The sequence below is a fragment of the Loxodonta africana genome, chromosome X, assembly GCF_030014295.1.
Source record: "Loxodonta africana isolate mLoxAfr1 chromosome X, mLoxAfr1.hap2, whole genome shotgun sequence".
NCBI classification, from domain to species: domain Eukaryota; kingdom Metazoa; phylum Chordata; class Mammalia; order Proboscidea; family Elephantidae; genus Loxodonta; species Loxodonta africana.
Window position 1 is genome coordinate 18,809,376 of NC_087369.1, and position 21,049 is coordinate 18,830,424.

At 41.7% G+C, this 21,049-nt stretch overlaps 1 pseudogene; it reads right to left on the bottom strand.

Moving 5' to 3' along the window:
• Nucleotides 1-1,545: 1,545 nt before the first annotated feature.
• On the bottom strand, nt 1,546-4,430 carry LOC100663534 (poly(rC)-binding protein 2-like; annotated as a pseudogene).
• Nucleotides 4,431-21,049: the final 16,619 nt, after the last annotated feature.

Genomic DNA, 21,049 nt, shown 5'->3' on the forward strand with positions numbered 1-21,049 from the left:
GCTATCTGCCCCTGCACCAAAGGCTGTTTACTGCAAACGCTTGCAGGCCTTGGCCAGAGGAACCTTATCTGGCCCTGGGAGCAGCTCCATTTGTCCTCAGGGGAAGCCCAAAGTGCTAGAGAACCATTCCCTCCAAAAGCAGCTCTCATCTAATGTTGGACGTGAGTTGGTGGATAAATATCTCAGTTTCCTTGCCTTTCGCTTAGGATAACTATGAGATGTGTGTTCTCCATGGATTCCGGGAGTTTCCCAGCAGGACTGAGCTCCAGTTACCCCCAGTTTTGATAATGCGCCCTGTTCTTGGTTGTCTTCCCTTCCCTGTCTCACTTCACCACTCCCTACTGGTGTTTCTTGCAACCATCACCCAAAGAAATCACTTGCACTCAAATCCTTAAGTTCTGCTTCTAGAGTAACCCAAACTAAAAGAGAAAGCAAATATAAAGATTTTTCCTCACTAATAAGCATGCAGCAAAGGCAACACTCTGTAATTCCCTTACATTGAATAATCTTGATAAGTCCTTTGCTCCTGCAGTAGGAAAGACATGGACTTTGGGGTTAAATTTGACCTTGAATTCAAATGCTCTCTTTGCCGTGTGTGACCTCTGTGACCTTGCATGAGTTACTTTGCTTCAGTGAGCCTCAGTTTCCCCACTCATGAAAGGGATAATAATATTTCCCTGAGAACTGTTAAGAGAATTAACTAGAAAATGTACGCCAACGGCTCAGTATAGCATTTGGCACATAGTAGTGACTCAATAAATGTCAGTTCCTTGCCCTTCAATAGATTGCTGCATGATTACTACTAATAGAATATAATGTTTTTGTCCTTGAGCATTTCTCATGGGAGAATAAAGCCAACCTGTACCAAAAGGGAGAATTCCAGGGAGATTTCTGGCTTCATGTGATTGCAAAACACTAGCAAAGATAACTATGAGAAAAATCTTGTCTGGCTAAATTTTTTTTTCCAGTTCATCTTTTAATTTTCTTTGAGGAATTTCTGACATTACAGAACTAAACTGAATTGCATTAATATTCCACTCTTACATTTCTATGACAAATGAAAAAGAAATTCATGAGCAAAAAATACATAAATAAAACAAAAGAAAGCAGGGAGAAGCTTATAAAATGAAATGTGGCTCTTGGCACTAACAGCTGAATGAAGAAAGGCATTAAAATGCATTAATTTAGAAATCACAAGGGATAATGAAGTGTAAAGAAACTGAAAATGTACAGACTGTTGAAAACCTGGAATTGCTGACTTGCAAAACTAAACAGATCAAGGGTGGCGAAGAGCAGAAAGGGATTGTATTAGTTTCCTAGGGCTGCTGTAACAAAGTACCACAAACTGGATCACTTAAAACAATACAAATGTATTCTCTCACAATTATGGAGGCTAGACATCTGAATTCAGGGTGTTGGCCGGGCCATGCTCTCTCTGAAAACTAAGGAAAGATCCTTCCTTGGCTCTTCCTAGCTTCTGGTGGTTTTTGACCATCATTGGCACTCCTTGGCTTGTAGACACATCACTCCAATCTCTGTCCCCATCTACATGTGGCCGTCTTCCTCCTGTCTCTCTGTCTCTGTATCTCCTCCTGTTTTATAAGGACACCAGTCATGCTGGATTCCAGTACGACCTCATGTTAACGAATAACATCTTCAAAGACTTTTTTCAAACAAAGTCACATTCACAGGTACCTGGGGCTGGAACTTCAACATATCTTTTTGGAGGACACACTTCAACCCATAACAGAGGTTATGGAGGAATTTGCATTGTTCTAGCTGCTCCACATGCCACCTGTCTCCAAGGAAAGCCTGACATTGATTAGATATTGAGCCCTTGTGGTGCAGTGGTTAAGTGCTCAGCTGCTAACCAAAAGGTTGGTGGTTTGAACTCACCAGCTGCTTCATGGAAGAAAAAAGTGACAGTCTGTTTCTGTAAAAATTACAGCCTTGGAAACCCTGTGGGGCAGTTCTATTCTGTCCTATAGGGTCGCTATGAGTTAGAATTGACTCGCCATCAATGGTTTTTCGTTTGTTTGTTTTTTTAATGCTGGCAGCAGATCCAGGGATGGTTTTCTGACTCTCAGTAGATCTTTCCACTGGGTTTACAATTATGTTCTGTGCTCAGACACCTGGTGGATCGTGTTGATTTTTGGCACCCTGATGCCCAGTTATATAGCCAATAAAATTGCTTGGAATGGTGAGTTCAGATGCATTCAATTTGCCCAATCGCTTTTCACGCCTGGAAAGACGGATTCAATGCCACTGAATTTGGTGTGGCCATGCAGCATAGAAAAAGGAGAATGTTTCAGGGGCCAACTGGTGCAGCTTAGTCAAATAAGGCTGTCCTTGTTTTGTAGGGTATAGGCCTCTAGAAGTGGTCCCTCTAGTCAGGGTTGAGGCACATGGATGGGATGGTGTGAGAAAAGGCCACAACATTGCTGCCTGTGCTGAACCTATCCTGACCACCTGCAAAGATGACTAGAAAGCTGAACGACCGTCAAGGGAAGGAGAGAGAGGACTCCAACATAACCACACCAGTCTGACACACTGAATGATGAACTGTGAAATGCCAACCTGTATGATGGCCTGTTCAGTTCAGTTGGGGAGCTATTCCCTGCCATCTGGACCTGAGTCCCTGTATTCTATTGTGTTTCCTTGATCTTGCAACCTCCTTTCCCGCTGAGAGAGCCACAGTGCTTAGCAAGGACCACCAGCCTCAAGGTGACCAGGCTCTAGTGTCAGCTGTGCTACTGTGCTGATGTCCTCTTCCAGTTTGTCAATGATCATAGCAAAGGATTTAAAGATGGCATCAGTGGGTCCAGCCAAAGTGGTAATTCTTTCAGAACAGTTCCGTTCTGAGATGTTGAATACAGGCACCACCCTCCCCACATATGTTCTTAACTGACTCTCCTCACTTTCTGATGATACTGCCAACTTCCTTTCCAAGCATCAGTAGCTGGCTGGTGAGAGTGACATTTGATCCACCTTCAGTCACACTCTCCACCCTCCTGCAGGGTCCTCCTCGCCTTCCTGTCTGCCCCTATTGTTCCTTTTCCAACCTTCTGCCTTTCTCCTCCCCACGATTCCCTTTCCTCTTCAGTTGCTTTCTGCCTGCAATTTTTGGCTTTCACCACCACCAGTGACCAAAGTCTTGATCACTCAAAGTCTAGCTCCCCAGAACACTGCTCAGTATGAAGACTAGGGTGATTAAACAAGACACACAAGTATAAAAGAAAAACAATGAGTAAATTTGATAACATTTAAATGAAGAATTCTGGTCAACAAAAGACACCATTAAAACCAAAAAAAAGGAAACCTAACCTGTTGCCATCCAGTCAATCCTGACTCATAAGTGACCCTGTAGGCCAGAGTAGAACTGCCCCATTTGGTTTCCAAGGAGCATCTGGTGGATTTGAACTGCCAACCTTTTGGTTAGGAGGTGTAGCTCTTAACCACTACGCCACCAGGGTTTCCAAAGGCACCATTAAGAAAGATAAAAAACAAGCCATGAAGTGAGAGAAGATACTTGCAACTCATATCCTAATAAAGAGCTTTAATTAGAATAGATAAAGAACTATACATCAAGAAGAAACCCTTCCCAACATTTCATTGCTCTGTGAAATCCCATGAAGTGAGGAAATACAAGAGAGAACAGGGAGCACCCCGAGGGACCTCTGGGTGGTCTTGAACCTCCAACCTTTCAGTTAGCAGCTGAGCATGTTAACCATTTGCACCACCCAGGGACTCCAATCCATGGTAAAGATCTAATTCTTTGCTTTGGATGACATTGGAGTTTGGTGAAGTCATAGTTCCTAAACTTTTCATTGCTAAATTGAGATGATTGTGATGATGGTGATGGTACAGAGTAGCAGCTCTTGCCAGGTGCTTGACACTAGTCATATCATTTAATCATTATTATGAGCCCGTTTCTCCTATTTGACACAGGGAACACCGGAGACACCAAGAGATTTCCTCACTTGCCCAAGAACAAGTGACTTGTAAATGATAATACCGGTGTTTACCAAGGTCTGATCTGATAATGACATCAGCAGTGATATCCCTTGTTCCACATCCGCTTCTGAATCTGGCTTCAATTTCTGGCAGTTCCCTGTTGATAAACTGTAGCCTCTTTTCACTGATCTTCAGCAAAATTTTACTTGAGTGTGATATTAATGACATTGTTCAATAATTTCTGCATTCTATTGAATCACCTTTCTTTGGAATGGGCACAAAGATGAATCTCTTCCAGTTGGTTGGCCAGGTAGCTGTCTTCCAAATTTCTTGGCGTAGGCAAGTGAGCGCCTCCAGTTCTGCATCCATTTGTTGAAACATCTCAATTGGTATTCCATCAATTCCTGGAGCCTTGTTTTTCACCAAAGCTTTCAGTGCAACTTGGACTTCTTCCTTCAGTACCATCCGTTCCTCATTATACGCTACCTTCTGAAATGGTTGAACGTTGACCAATTCTTTTTGGTATAGTGACTCTGTGTATTCCTTCCATCTTCTTTTGATGCCTCCTACATTTCATATTTTTCCTGTAGAATCCTTCAATATTGCAACTCGAGGTTTGAATTTTTTCTTCCGTTCTTTAAGCTTGAGGAATGCCAAGCGTGTTCTTCCTTTTTGGTTTTCTAATTCCAGGTCTTTGCACATTTCATTATACTTTGTCTTCTCGAGCTGCCCTTTGAAATCTTCTGTTCAGCTCTTTTACTTCATCATTTCTTCCGTTTGCTTTAGCCACTCAATGTTCAAAAGCAAGTTTCAGAGTCTCTTCTGACATCCATTGCTGATGTCAGATGGATCATGGCTGAAAGCAGTGAATGCCAGAAAGATGTTTACCTGTGTTTCATTTACCACGCAAAGACATTCAACTGTGTTGGTCATGACAAATTATGGATAACATTGCTACGAATGGGAATTCCAGAACATTTAATTGTGCTCATGAGGAACTTGTACATAGACCAAGAGGCAGTTGTTTGAACAGAACAAGGGGATACTGCGTGGTTTAAAGTCAGGAAGGATGTGTGTGAGAGTTGTATACTTTCACCATACTTATTCAATCTGTATGCTGAGCAAATGATCTGAGAAACTGGACTATATGAAGAAGAAGGTGGCATCAGGATTAGAGAAAAACTCATTAACAATCTGTGTTATACAGATGACACAACCTTGCTTGCTGAAAGTGAAGAGGACTTGAAGCACTTACTGATGAAGATCAAAGACTATAGCCTTCAGTATGGATTACATATCAACGTAAAAAAAACAAAAATCCTCACAACTGAACCAATAAGCAACATCGTGATAAACAGAGAAAAGATAGACATTGTCAAAGATTTCATTTTACTTGGATCCAGAATCAACACCCATGGAAGCAGCAGGCAAGAAATCAGAAGACGCATTTTCACTGGGCAAATCTGCTGCAAAGGACCTCTTCAAAGTGTCGAAGAGCAAAGATGTCACCTTGAAGACTAAGGTGCACCTGACCCAAGCCCTGGTGTTTTCAATCACCTCATATGCATGAGAAAGCTGGACAACGAATAAGGAAGACTGAAGAAGAATTGATGCATTTAAATTACGGTGTTGGCAAAGAATATTGAATGTATCATGGGCTGCCAGAAAAATGAACAAATCTGTCTTGGAAGAAGTACGGCCAGAATGCTCCTTAGAAGCAAGGATGTCGAGACTTTGTCTCACATATTTCGGGCATATTATCAGGAAGGACCAGCCCCTGGAGAAGGACATCATGCTTTGTGAAGTAAAGGGCCAGCAAAGAAGAGGAAGACCCTCAATGAGATGGATTGACAAAGTGGCTGCAACAATGGGCTCAAGCATAACAAGAATTGTGAGGATGGTGCAAGACTGGGCAGCGTTTTGTTCTGTTGCACACATGGTCGCTTTGAGTTGGAACCGACTTGACGGCACCTAACGACAACAACAACAACCTGATGCTGGAGCCCTGGTGGAGGAGTGATTAAGAACTTGGCTGCTAACCAGAAGATCAGCAGTTCAAATCCACCAGCCGCTCCTGGAAAACTCTATGGGGCAGTTCTACTTTACCCTATAGGGTTGCTATGAGTCAGAATCAACTCAACGGCAACAGGGAATCTGATGCTAAAGTCCTGCTCTTGACTACTCAGCCTACTGTTGAGAATGTGCTAGGTATGTCTGATCATTGTCATCATCATCACCACCTATACTATTATTGAGCATTCACTGATTGTTTCTAGAGTGTACAGAGCTGCGCTGGAGGTATGGTATAAATATGCCACTTGCCCAATAGAATGTGGGATAGACAACCTTCTAAATGGCTATCTCTGGTTGGCATTCTTGGTGGAGAGGGAAACATAAATTGTAAGAACCTTGACAATTGAAAAACTTGCTTTCAGTTAGGCATTTAACCTCCCCCTACCCCCAAGAAATCCCTGTGAGAATTGATAACGAGCGGCAACATGAAACGACTTGAGTCCTAGCATACCTTCTGCATCACACCCACCCCAACATTTCATGGCTAGGTGAGGGAGAAGTCGTGTGCAGTTAGGAAATCCAAGCGAGCACATAGGATATCTCACAGCTGTGACTTTCAGACAGCAAGTCATTGAAAAACGACCTTTCAGATTTGCATATATTTCTATATCTGTGGTGTGCACGGACTCAGGGACCAGATACTAAGGATTAACCACAGATCTGCCATTTTACTAGCTGTATGACCGTGGATAAGTTACTTACCTCTTTGGGCCTCAACTTCCTCAACTGGAAAAATGAAATGATAATAATACTTTCTGCAATCAAATTATTGTGGGAAATGAGATAATACAACTAAAACACTTAGTGCCTGGCATATAGTAAGTTTGATTTAGAAGTTAAGTATTAATATTATTATTTTACTAAAGTCAACTTAAATCAGGCTGAAGTTTTCAGTTTTTTTCTTTTATAAGTTTAAGAAATTAATACTTTCTTAATGAAAAAAGATATTCTTGTGGGCAGCTCCTGTCTGGAGGAGAGATGTGAAGGCTGATGGGGACAGAAGCTGGCTGAATGGAGACGGAAATACAGGGTGGAGAGAAGGAGTGTGCTGTCTCATTAAGGGGAGAGCAACTAGGAACACATAGCAAGGTGTATATAGGGTTTTGTATGAGAGACTGACTTGATTTGTAAACTTTCACTTAAAGCACAATAAAAATTAAAAAAAAGATACTCTTTTCTGATTCTAAAAGTAATAGATGCTGTTTGTAAAAATTTACAATATTGCAGAGTTTTATAAAAAAGTGCTTTTTAACTTTTAACATCCAAATTCTACTATCCCGAGATAATATAACAAACCATCCAGAATGTGGTGGCTTGAAACAAGAATCATTTATTACTTCACGATTCTATGGGTTGGCAGCTTGGGCTGGGCTTGGCTTATTTCCACAGTTTTTCTGGAGGCTTTGTTGGGGCTGGATGGTCTAGGATGGCCTCACATCCTAGACCATGGCTGGCAGTTGGCAGAATACTGGCCACCGCACCTCAGTTTTCTTCCACAGGACCTCTCCAGTAGGCTGGCTGGGGCCCATTCACATGGTGGTCTCAGGGTTCCAAGTGCAGCAACAGAGCGAAAGCCCCGAAGCACAAGCCCATTTCGGCCTCTGCTGGTACCACGTCTGCTGGTGTCCCATCAGCCAAGGAAGTCATACGGCTAAGTCCAGACTCAAGGGATCAAGAGACAGATTTCACCTTTTGATCAGAGGAACACCAAAGTCACATTCCAAAGGGACATGGATCGTGCATACAGGGATGAGAATAATTTGTGGCTATTTTTTGCAATTTACCGTGAATTACGTATACATAGATACATATTTTTTACACATACAGACATGAAAAAATAAACACCCAAGCATCACACTGCTGTTGTTGGTGGCCATCAAGTCAATTCTAACTCATAGCGACCCCATGTGGCAGAGTAGAACTGTCTCATAGAGTTTTCTAGGCTGTAATCTTTATGGGAGCAAATGTCAGATCTTTTTTCCCTCAGAGCCACTGGTGGGTTTGAACCTCACATTAAACATGATACTTTTGAACCTGTTTTTTAAAATTAATTACACACTGGGGCATTTTAATATCCTCATTTAAGGTCGGCATAATATCCCACTGTACGGATTTACCGGGATCAAAGAGGACTTGAACTGTTTATTGATGAAGATCAAAGACTACAGCTTTCAGCATGGATTACACCTCAACATAAAGAAAACAAAAATCCTCACAACTGGACCAATAAACAACATCATGATAAATGGAGAGAATACTGAAGTTGTAAAGGATTTCATTTTACTTGAATTCACAATCAACACCCATGGAATATTTGTATTTAATATTATTCTCAGTCAAGAAATCAAACCACGCATTGCATTGGGCAAATCTGCAAAAACCTCTTTAAAGTGTTCAGAAGCAAAGATGTCACCTTGAACACTAAGGTGCACCTGATCCAATCCATAGTGTTTTCAATGGCATCATATACGTGCGAAAGCTGGACAATGAATAAGGAAGATCAAAGAAAAATTGATGCCTTTGAATTATGGTGTTGGTGACAAATATTGAATATACCATGGGCTTCCAGAAGAACCAACAAATCTGTCTTGGAAAAAGCACAGCCAGAATGCTCATTAGAAGCAAGGATGGCCACTTTGAAGAGTGATGTCTGGGGTCTTAAATGCTAGCAAGCAGCCATCTAAGATGCATCAATTGGTCTCAACTCACCTGGATCAAAGGAGAATGAAGAACACCAAGGACACAAGGCAATTGCGAGCCCAAGAGACAGAAAGGGCCACATGAACCAGCAACTACATCATCCTGAGACCAGAAGAACTAGATGGTGCCCGGCTACAACCGATGACTGCCCTGACAGGGAACACAACAGAGAACCCCTGAGGGAGCAGGAGAGCAGTGGGATGCAGATCCCAAATTCTCATAACACCAGACTTAATGGTCTGACTGAGACTGGAAGGACCCCGGTGGTCATGGCCCCAGATCTTCTGTTGGCCCAGGACAGGACTCATTCCCAAAGCCAACTCTTCAGACATGGATTGGACTGGACAATGGGTTGGAGAGGGATGTTGGTGAGGAGTTAGCTTCTTGGATCAGGTGGACACTTGAGACTATGTTGGCATCTCCTGCCTGGAGGGGAGATGAGAGGGTGGAGGGGGTTAGAAGTTGGCTAAATGGACACGAAAAGAGAGAGTGGAGGGAGAGAGCAGGCTGTCTCATTAGGGGGAGAGTAATTGGGAGTGTGTAGCAAGGTGTATGGGGAGCAAGGTGTATATGGGTTTTTGTGTGAGAGGCTGACTTGATTTGTAAACTTTCACTTAAAGCACAATAAAAATTATTAAAAAAAAAAAGAAGCAAGGATGGCAAGACTTCATCTTACATACTTTGGATGTGTTTAAGGAGGCACCAGTCCCTGGAGCAAGACATTACGCTTGGTAGAGGGTCAGCGAAAAAGAAGAAGATCCTCAGTAAGATGGATTGACACAGTGTCTGCAACAATGGGCTTAAGAATAACAACGATTGTGAGGATGGTGCAGGACCAGGCAGTGTTTCGTTCTGTTGTGATAGGGTCGCTATGAGTCGGAACTGACTCAACAGCACCTAACAACAACAGCTAATCATGATTTTTTAATTTGCACCCTCAACTGACCACTGGATAAAAGTTGAATAAGGATTGTTAATAGTGAAATACAAGTTCATACGAAGTTTAAAAACAAGAATAATTATGATCATCTCAGTCATAGAGCGTAGTGTGAGAATGACTGTTTTCCCTCACCCTCTCCAGTTGTAGATGCCTGTCTTTTTAACTTTTGCCCATCAAATCCATCATGATGATGAAAATAACACCAATTTTTATTTTGTATTTTCCTAGTTACCAGCAAGGGTCCTTTTTTATGTTTCATCATCATTTGTATTGGGTTGTCACCATGACCTTATCAAGTTATTATTAACCCCATTTTACAGACGGGAAGAGGCAGTGATGGTTCAGTGGTAGAATTTTCACTTTCCATGTGGGAGACCTGGGTTCGATTCCTGGCCAATGCCCTCATGTGCAGCCACCACCTGTCTGTCAGTGGAGGCTTGTGTGTTGCTATGATGCTGAAGAGGTTGCAGCAGAGCTTCCAGGCTGAGATGTATTTCGAAGAAAGGCCTGGCAATCTACTTCAGAAAATCAGCCGGTGAAAACCCTTTGGATCACAATGGTCAGATCCAGAGTTCATGGAGATGGCGCAGGACCAGGCAGTGTTTTGTCCATTGTGCATGGGGTCACCATGAGTTGGGGGGGGGAGGTGGCCCCGGTGATAACTAACAACAACAGATGAGAAAACATGGGCAGAGGTTCAGAGATGGGTCCAGGATCTCATTTGTAAGTGCTGGGGCCAGGATTCCAGCCCAGAGAGTCAAAATCCATAGCTCAGGCTCTTAAGCATTATGATGTGTTCTATTGCTCCTGTAGTATTTACTTGTAAGAGCTTTTACATAGGAATAGTATTCTTTTGTTATATATGATACACATTTTTCCTGGTTTGTCACTTCAGTTTTAACTTTGCTTACAGGGTTGCTTGCTGTGCAGGTGTTTAAACATTTTGGGAATTCCCTTTTCTATGTGAATTTTTAAACTTCCATACAAAGTTTAGAAAAATATTTTATATGGTCAAATATATCAAGTTTTTTTTTCTTAATGGATTGCATTTTTAATATTATTCTCATATGTTCCCTGTTTTGTTGTTAAGTGTTGTCAAATCAGTTCCAACTAATAGCGGCCCTACGTACAATAGAACAAAACACTGCCCAGTCCTGCGCCGCCCTCACAATTGCTATGTTTGAGCCCATTGTTGCAGCCGCTGTGTCAGTCCATCTCATTGAGGGTCTTCCTCTTTTTCACTGACCCTCTGCCAAGCATAATGCCCTTCTCCAGGGATTGTTCCCTTCTGATAAAAAAACAAAAACCAAACCTGATAACATGTGCAAAGTACATGAGATGGAATCTCATTATCTTCACTTCTAAGGAGCATTCTGGCTGTACTTCTTCCAAGACAGAAATTATAAAAACATTCACCTCTACTTTCTTTTAGGATAATGAATTCCAAAATTACCTGTATTAGCAAAATACATGTGCTTAGGCCCCATCTCAGGCCTATTGAATCAGAACCTCTGTAGTGAGGACTGAATCTTAAAAAAAAAATCCCAAACTTCCAGTTTAAAAGGAAGGAGTCAACACACACATTTACCTCTTCTTACTCCCCAAATCACATGAAATTGACTGAAGAGATAATAAATTAAGAATATATCTACAAAATCAATTCCAGATGGCTTAAAAACTTATTTGTAAAATACCAAATTTAACTGTTAAAAGAACATACAGGAGGGTAGCTTTTTGACCCTGCAGTAGAGAAGGATTTCTGAAACGAGACACACACACACGAAAAAAAGACTTGATAAATGGTGTGAACAGAGAAGGGAATGCTGTCTTTTCTGGCCCTGTGCAGTCCTTGCCCCAGCTGACAAAACCAAAACTAAGCCTGTTGCCATTGAGTCAATTCTACAGAGTAGAACTGTGCATAGGGTTTTCTTGGCTGTAGTCTTCACAGAGAAGCTCTGGTGACACAGTGGTTAAGAGCCTGGCTGCTAACCAAAAGGTTGGCAGTTCGAATCTACCAGCTGCTCCTTGGAAACCCTATTGGGGCAGCTCTACTCTGTCTATAGGGTTGCTATGAGTTGGAATCTACTTGATGGCAACAGGTTTGGTTTTTTGGTTAATATTTACAGAAGCAGATCGCTAGGTCTTTCTTCCACAGTGCCACTGGGTGGGTTCAAACATTAACTTTTAGTTTAGTTGACTAGTACTAACTGTGCCGCCCAGGGACACTCCCTCAATTGAAGATGCCCCAAAACAGACCAGAACCTATACTATGCCGCATGGGACCATCATGACTTGCTTCCTTGGCAGAGAGCTATTTTCTTTCTTTCACGTCTGTGATTCCTGATAAACACTAAGAAACAGTATAAGAACATAAAAGAGACAAGCGTATTTTAATTTAGACCTCCACAAACTTAGATACTAGCTGTGATACCACATTATCCCAACCCAAAATACCGAACAGTGATGGATTTATTGTTGCCCTAATTTAAAACAAGCCTGATTTATTTTTTAAAAAATGCAACCTCAAAATGCAACTCGCCAGACATGATATGGAATGCATTATATACCTAACCAAAAAAACCAAAACGCTACTGAGTACAGCGGACTTGAAAATTATCTTGCTATTAATAGATCTCCAAGAATGGCCCTGATCTGCTGGATTTGATACATTCAGGCTTTGCCAGCTGCTAAAGACTGAAGGAAAAAAAGGGGGGGAGTTCCATACATTATTACTTAATAAAGAAACTGGGTCATGAAATAGCCCTTTGGTGAATTTTTTAAAAAAGATTTTGAAGAGCCCAACGGCATCGTTAAAAAGTCCCTGTTTCAGTTCTGGGCTAACAGAGAGCCTGGGGGCCAAGTCTTTTGGGGTCCCTCCAGTCTCAGTCAAACCATTAAGTCTGGTCTTTTTACTAGAATGTGAGTTCTGTACCCCTACTTTTCTCCTGCTTCATCAGGTGAAACCGCTCCTGAAGCCAACTCTTCAGACAAGGATTAGACTGGACTATAAGAGATAAAATGGTACTCGTGAAGAGAGTTCTTAGCTCAAGTAGACACATGAGACTAAATGGGCAGCTCCTGTCTGAGGCAAGATGAGAAGGCTGGTTGAATAGACACGGCAAATCGGAGGTGGAAAGGAGGAGTGCGCTGTCACATTATAGGAAGAGCAACTAGGGTCACATAACAACTACAAATTTTGTGTATAAATTTTGGGGTGAGAAACAAACTTGAACTGTAAACTTTCACTTACAGCATAATAAAGAAATTCAAAGAAAAGTCTCTGTTGCCAAATATGTTTGGCAAAGCAGCCTTGTGTTTAGTGGACTTCTTATCTGGAATGGTGTTAAACTGAGAGCACCTTGGGGTACCCTGTCATTTTCCTCTCTTCATTTGGCACAAATATTTCAACCATTGTGTACCCTCAACAAATATTTGCTGAATCTAAATACGTCCCTCTCTTTCCTTTTATATAGGGCCTGACACTGAGCCACTGATTCAAATGTTTGGATTAGGGACCGTCTTAGTCTCCTAGGGCTGCCATAACAAAATACCACAAAGTGGGTGGCTTTAAACAACAGAAATTTATTATCTCACAGTTCTGGAGGCTAGGAGTCTGAATTCAGGGTGTTGGCTGGGCCATGTTCTCTCCAAAGGTTCTAGGGGTAGATCCTCTCTTGTCTCCCTCAGCTTCTAGTAGCCCCAGGCATTTCTTGGTGTGTGGCTGCAACATAACTCCATTGTCACATGGCTGTTTTTCCTGTCTCTCCACGCCTCTTCTCCTCTTTTAAAAGGATTAGGACTCACCTTACCCTGGTATGACCTCATATTAACTGATAACATCTTCAAAGGGCCTATTTCCAAATAAGGTCACCTTCACAGGTACTGGGGGTTAAGACTTCGACATAAATTTTGGGAAACACAATTAAATCCATAAAAAGGACTTTTAAGAACACATCTGTAGGACAGATTAAAAACATTTTCGAGAGTTTAAGGGGATACGGATCCACCCTGCTAGGCTCAAAATATTTTTTAAATATTTAATTGAAAAACATTTCTACCCAGTTATCTCTTTAAAAACAATTTTGTTTTTAAAGACGTTAAGAAGAAAACTCTAATGGATTTTCAATTTTTTTAAAATAAATACTTGCCTTGGGTTGGATTCCCTAGTAGCAGATTCTGAGATGAGGATTCTTGTAAAACAGTAAGGAAATGGGGCTGGAAGGGGAAGAACACCAAGGAAGAGTGAGACACCAAGCAAAGTCCCAAAGAGGATAACTTGGTCTCAGTCCTTCTCTGGGGATAATGTAGGTCCTGAGTAGGGGACAAGAAAGCTGGAGTATTTATAGAACACACCCCCCCTAATAATATTCAATGGGTCAAGATGTGTTGCATCATAGATTCCCAGGTACTTCCTGCCCTCCCTGCAAAGTGGGTTTCAGCAGCTGGCGGACTATCCTTCAACAAAGAGATGCAGGTGCCAGATGTTACGGAGTGGCGGGGAGAAGATGTGTATGAAGGTGGGAAGGAGCTCCAAGGACATATGTGCAGACATCTGGAAGCATCTGCCTCACTCTCTACAAGAGATAATTTGTCAAGGTCTTCTCCACAAAGTAGCACGTCCAGGTACGAGGAGAAAGATACTGTATCAGTGATGTAAGATTTGAGGCAGACATATTTTCTTTGGTGTTCCTGCCTCCATTTCTCCCAGATTGAATCAATCAAAAAGAGGTCAAAGAGGAGTTTAGTTTGAAGATGGATAACTGTGTGATACTCCATTCTTGAGGGTAACTCCACCAAGAGATCCCTAAGGCTGGTAGGTGGGGAACAGTGAGCAGTTCCAGACAGCAAAAGCAGAAAATCCATCCAGAAGGGGGTACTTGGGTCAAAGGCAGAAAAATGAGCTCAAGCCAGGGCTTTGCTAAGGGAAAGAAGGGCAAGAAGATGGGAAAAAGAAAAGTTGGAACTGGAATAATCACTATTGAAATTATAGTACAGTTATAAATTATCTAAAAAACTGTAATGCACATTGGAATGCAGTAGACACATTTTAAGTGCTTAATTGCCACCTGTGGCTAGAAGCTACTGCATTGGACAGCACATATCTAAGACATTCCATCACGGCAGAAAGTGCTGTTGGATAGCGACGGCCTATAGCTTTACTGAAAAGATCAAGGGTTGAGATGTAATGAGCTTTAATCTCATCTTAAACTCTTGTTTCCTTCCTCTCCATATGCAGCTTCTAACAAACAAAATCTTGCCGCTTGGATTTCCCTGGAAATTTTGAAGCAGTGAGGTAAACAGCAATAGTATAGGGAAATTTTTACAGTTTTCTGTCTGGACCTAAACGAGTTTCAACCCCTTGGGTCAACTCGAGTTTTTAGGAGTTAAACAGTAATGCAGAATTAGCTGACATTGAGTTTAAGATGAGCTATTAGGACAAGCAGAGTCATCTTCACTTTCTTCTTCAATTGCTGTTTTCCATTATCTAATTGTTTGTGTACATTTTAATCTCTACGAGGAAAAGAACAGAATATGATCTTGGGAAGGAGGAGGCAAGAAGCCACGTAGGAGAAGACAAAGTGGCAGAATCCAACTTTCTTATTCTCTCCTCCACTTCCATTTCCACATGGCCAGAGCTGGACAATTTTGCTTATCTGCTGGAACAAATTCTTACAGACCAAGGGACCAAGTAGAATTTAGGCATGGTATTTCCATCAGCTTGGGATCTGCTGCTGCTTTTGTTGACATCCAAGAGCATCTTAAAAGTGGAGGTTGCCTCCTAAGCCATCAGTCAAAAGTCCAGGGCTGAGGAGACCCTGTGTTATCATTGACCACTTTTTTTCCGAAGTTGAATTACAGATGGTCTTAATTTGGCTACCCCCAGGAGAAGACTCTGATATAAGGATTCAAGCATAAGTAGTTTGTTTAGGGTGTGCTCCCAGGAAACAGTGGTAGGGGAATGGGGAAGAGACAGGAAAAGGAAGGAAACCAATAAAGGATGCACTATCAAGCAAGTTTCCCAGGGTGGAACTCTGAGATCCAGTGCCTCAGAGTTATCCCACTCAAGGGTAGGAGAGCTGGGGCATTTATCCATCAACTCCCATCAGTCATTGATTGAGGGCTGCTGGGGCATGGGGACAGAAGCACTTTGGGCCTGCTGTGTGCATGAGCAGAGAGTGTTCAGACAAAGAAATGTAGGTTTGTGCAGTCAGGCCAGCATGCAGGGAAATAGTGAGTGTTGAGGGATATCAGTAGGGTATCTACAGAATTGACTATCCAGAGTTTATTTTGATTTTAAAGCAAGCAAAATAGACCTATGCCTCTTAAGAGTACAACACATCCATGTCTCAGTAAGGGTGGTCCACTGGTGCAGAAGAGATAATGAGTCATGGCCAAATGGAAAAACAAAAGGATCTTTAATGGGTAACTTGACCTCTGGTCAGAACATCCCAAATAGCTGAGAGCGAGAATGGTGTCTTTGGTATTAAGTGGCTCTGAACTGAAAGAGCAGGGAGACAGCGTTCCGGCTTTTGTACCAGAAAAGACATGGACCAACTTACTTTAACCATTTCTCAGAGGATACACGGGCTGCTTGTGCATTCTGGAATTTCTGTGAAAGACTTACCAAATACTTTCTGCTGAGGCTGACAAAACCAAGCTGGGGTGTCTGCATGCCAGAAATACATGGTTGCGTATGTGCCCCTGTTTATCTGTTTGCAAAACATCCCATATATTGACAGCCTGACATATGTTGAGCTATATAGATCAGAGAGAAAGAAGAGCCAGAATATAAGAAAGAGGGAGAGAAGTAAAAACACAAAAGAGAGAGAACAAATCCTTGTGACTTTGGCTACAGGATGAATTCCTGGAGCCTAAAGGGTGTGTCTCGGTACTTCTTAACCCCCACTGCCACAGCTGTGCTGGCACATAGTGGATGCTTAGTTAGCACATCCTAAGGTGAAGTGAGTTAGCACATGCAAGGTGCTTAGAATCATGCCGTCTCCATAGACAATGCATGGTAATTCAAGTGTAGTTTGAATCAATGTATGAGAGAATGTTTACAGCTAGAAAGACTCCTAGAGTTTCTTTATATCATCTCTTTTCTTTTACACATAAAACTAAATCTTGGAGGAGTTACATGACTCTCTTGTGGTAACACAGCATATTAGTGTCAGGTTGGGGCTAGGACTCAGACTTTCTGATCCCAGTCTGTGCCCTTTTTGTCATTACACAGAAGGAAGACAGAAGAAAAGAAATGAATAACAGTCATTAAAATGTAGCTAGACAGGAATCAATTCTGTGGTGCAGCTCCTGAGCGCCCTGTGGAATCAGGCTGAAGCTGGTCCCCAGCTGAGACCACATCCTTAATTTCCCTATCCTGGTTCCCTCACACTGCTTCTTCTGAGAGCATTCACTCAATAAATCATTTGCACAAAACTCTCCTTTGCAGGCTCTGCTTTGAGGAAACCTGATCCTACCATAGGAGACTCTGAAGCATAGTCAGGTTTAAGAACCACTGTTATAATTGAAAATGAATAAATAAATGAGATAGATATGTTAGCAGTATTTCTTCTTTATGGATATTGCATTTTATGGGAGTGACTTGAGCTTGACTGATGGGACACAGGATGGTCCTCAGTTCATTTGCAGCAGAAGACAATATAGGAAAATAAATTTATGACCTCAGGATAAGGAAATGTCCCTTTCCCTATTTTGCCAAGTATAGACTAATACTCTGACTTTTTTTTAACCTATCAAGTTATGGGAGGCAATGACCACATTACACTTTGCAGGTAAAACAGCCTGACAACAAATACATATGCTTTCATTATTTGTCCAAATTCTAACAGTAATGCTTAGAAAATATTTCACATGCTCCTGTAATCAGATGTATTAGGACTTCTGGACAAGATGGAATAATAGGGATTGAATTTACCTTCCAACCCCAAACAACTAAAAACCTGAATGAAATACATGAAATAACAGTTTATACACATTAGACACTAGGTAGCTCAGGGCAGTGATCCCTGAGAGAGGAGGGACAAACAAGGTGAACCCTGTGATTACCCCAGCCTACTGGCAGGAAACAGTTTCTGGGCCGAAGCACAGGGAGGGGTAACCCAGGCAGGCTCCAGCAGTTTCCTGGGTAGAGGAGACAGAGTTGAGAGTCTAAAGGAGGCCAAGGCAGCTGAAGTGCAAAGGGAAGACCGCTGGAGAAAAGAGAGTTAAACACAAAGAGTCCACACATATGCAGAGGATACTCCTTGAGTCCCAGCTGAGTACTGATCACTGCATGTATGTATGTATGTGAAGAAACTACCAAGGCAAGGGAAAAAACCCACCTAAAATAAGCAAAGGGAATAATCCTTGGAGCACACACAGCTCCAGGGATAGTTACTCTGTTTCCCCACCAGTCAGAGAAAAAAACCTCTCATGGGACATTGAAGAGAGTACTAAGACAAGTATTACCTCAGTCCAAACCAAAAAACCAAACCCAGTGCTGTCGAGTCGATTCCGACTGATAGCAACCCTATAGGACAGAGTAGAACTGCCCCATAGAGTTTCCAAGGAGCGCCTGGTGGATTTGAACTGTCGACCCTTTGGTTAGCAGCCGTAGCACTTAACTGCTACACCACCAGGGTTTCCATTACTCAATAATAAAAAAAAATTTTTACCCCTAGACTACAGGCTATTTGGAAACCCTGGTGACATAGCGGTTAAGTGCTATGGCTGCTAACCAAAAAGTCGGCAGTTCGAATCTACCAGGCACTCCTTGGAAACCCTGTGGAGCAGTTCTACTCTGTCCCATAGGGTGGCTATGAGTCAGATGTTATGGATTGAATTGTGTTTCCCTAAAATATGTGCTGTAAATCCTAACCTCTATACCTGTGGTTATAATACCATTTAGGGATGGTTTTTTGTTATGTTAATGAGGCAGTATTAGTGTAGAGTATATCTTAAATCAATTCCTTTTGAGCTATAAAAGCGCAGATTAAGCAAGAAAGCAAGCAAGCAGAGATGGAGGAAGAAAGACGCCAAGTCACATGAAGACTGCTGAGAAACAGAAGCTGAAAAGAAATAAGGAACTTACTACAGAGCTGACAAAGAGAGCTGTCCCCTACAGCCAGCACCCTAAATTCAGACATCTAGGAAAATTGGAAGTTGTCAAAAATGAAATGGAATGCTTGAAGATAGATATCCTGGGCATTAGTGAGCTGAAATGGACTGGTATTGGCCATTGTGAATCAGATGATCATATGGTCTACTAGGCTGGGAATGGCAAATTGAAGAGGGACAGCATTGCATTCATGGTCAAAAAGAACATTTCAAGATCCATCCTGAAGTACAATGCTGTCAGTGACAGGATAATATCCATACACCTACAAGGAAAACCAGTCGATATTCAAATTTATGTGCTAACCACTAATGCCAAAGATGGAGAAATTGAAAATTTTTACCAACTTCTGCAGTCTGAAAAGGCAGGCAAGATGGATTGATTATTAGTAGTGATTGGAATGTGAAAGCTGGCAACAAACAAGAAGGATAAGTAGTTGGAAAATATGGCCTTGGTGACTGAAAAAATGCTGGAGATTGCATGATAGAATTTTACAAAACCAATGATATATTCATTGCAAATACCTTTTTTCAACAACATAAATGGTAAAGTGGACCTCACCAGGTGGAAAACACAAGAATCAAATCGACTACATCTGTGGAAAGAGACTATGGAAAAGATCAATATCATCAGTCAGAACAAGGCCAGGGACCGACTGGGGAACACACCAGCAATTGCTCCCATGCAATTTCAAGCTGAAGCTGAAAAAAAGTAGAGCAAGTTCACGAGAGCCAAAATAAGACTTTGAGTATATTCCACTTGAATTTAGAGACCATCTCAAGAATAGATTTGATGCATTGAACACTAATGATCAGAGACCGGGCAAGTTATGTAATGACATCAAGGTCATCATACTTGGAGAAAGCAAGAGGTCATTAAAAAGAGAGGAAAGAAAGAAACGACCATAATGAATCTCAGAAGAGACTCTGAAACTTGCTCTTGAATGTTGAGTAGCCAAAGTGAATGGAAGAAATGATGAAGTAAGAGCTGAACAGGAGATTTCAAAGAGTGGCTCGAGGAGACAAAATAAAGTGTTATAATGACATGTGCAAAGACCTGGAGTTAGAAAACCAAAAGAGAAGAACATGCTCTGCATTTCTCAAGCTGAAAGACTGAAGAAAAAATTCAAGCCTCGAGTTGCAATATTGAAGGGTTCTATGGACAAAATATTGAATGATGCAGGAAGCATCAAAACAAGATGGAAGGAATACACAGAGTCACTGTACCAAAAAGACCTGGTCGACATTCGACCATTTCAGGAGGTAGAATATGATCAAGAATCAATGGTATTGAAGGAAGAAGTCCAAGCTGCACTGAAGACATTGGTGAAAAACAAGGCTCCAGGAACTGACAGAATACCAATTGCGATGTTTCAACAAACAGATGCAAAACTGGAAGTACTCATTCGTCTATACCACGAAATCTGGGAGACAGCTACCTGGCCAACTGGAAGAGACCCGTATTTACGCCCATTCCAAAGAAAGGCGATTCAGCAGAATGTAGAAATTATTGAACAATAATATCACACGCAAGTAAAATTTTGCTGAAAATCTTTCAAAAGCAGTTGCAGCAGTACATCCACAGGGAACTGCCAGAAATTCAAGCTGGATTCAGAAGAGGGCATCGAACGAGGGGTATCACTGCTGATGTCAGATGGATCTTGGCTGAAAGCAGAGAATACTAGAAAAATGTTTACCTGTGTTTTATTGACTATACAAAGGCATTTGACTGTGTGGGTCATAACAAATTATGGATAACGTTGCAAAGAATGAAAATTCCAGAACACTTAATTGTGTTCATATGGAACCTGTACATAGACCAAGAGGCAGTCATTCGAACAGGACAAGGGAATGCTGCATGGTTTAAAATCAGGAGAAGTGTGTGTCAGGGTTGAATCCTTTCGCCGTACTTATTCAGTCTGTGTGCTGAGTAAATAATTCGAAAACCTGGACTAAATGAAGAAGAATGGGACATGAGGGTTGGAGGAAGGCCCATTAAACAACCTGCGTTATGCAGATGACACAACCTTGCTAGCTGAAAGCGAAGAAGACTTGAAGCGCTTATTGATGAAGATCAAAGACCACAGCATTTAATATGGATCATACCTCAACATAGAAAAAACAAAAATCCTCACAATTGGACCAGTAAGCAGCATCATGATAAACAGAGAAAATACTGAAGTTGTCAAGGATTTCATTTTATTTGGGTCCACAATCAATGCCCATGGAAGCAGCAGTCAAGAAATCAAAGGACATACTGCATTGGGC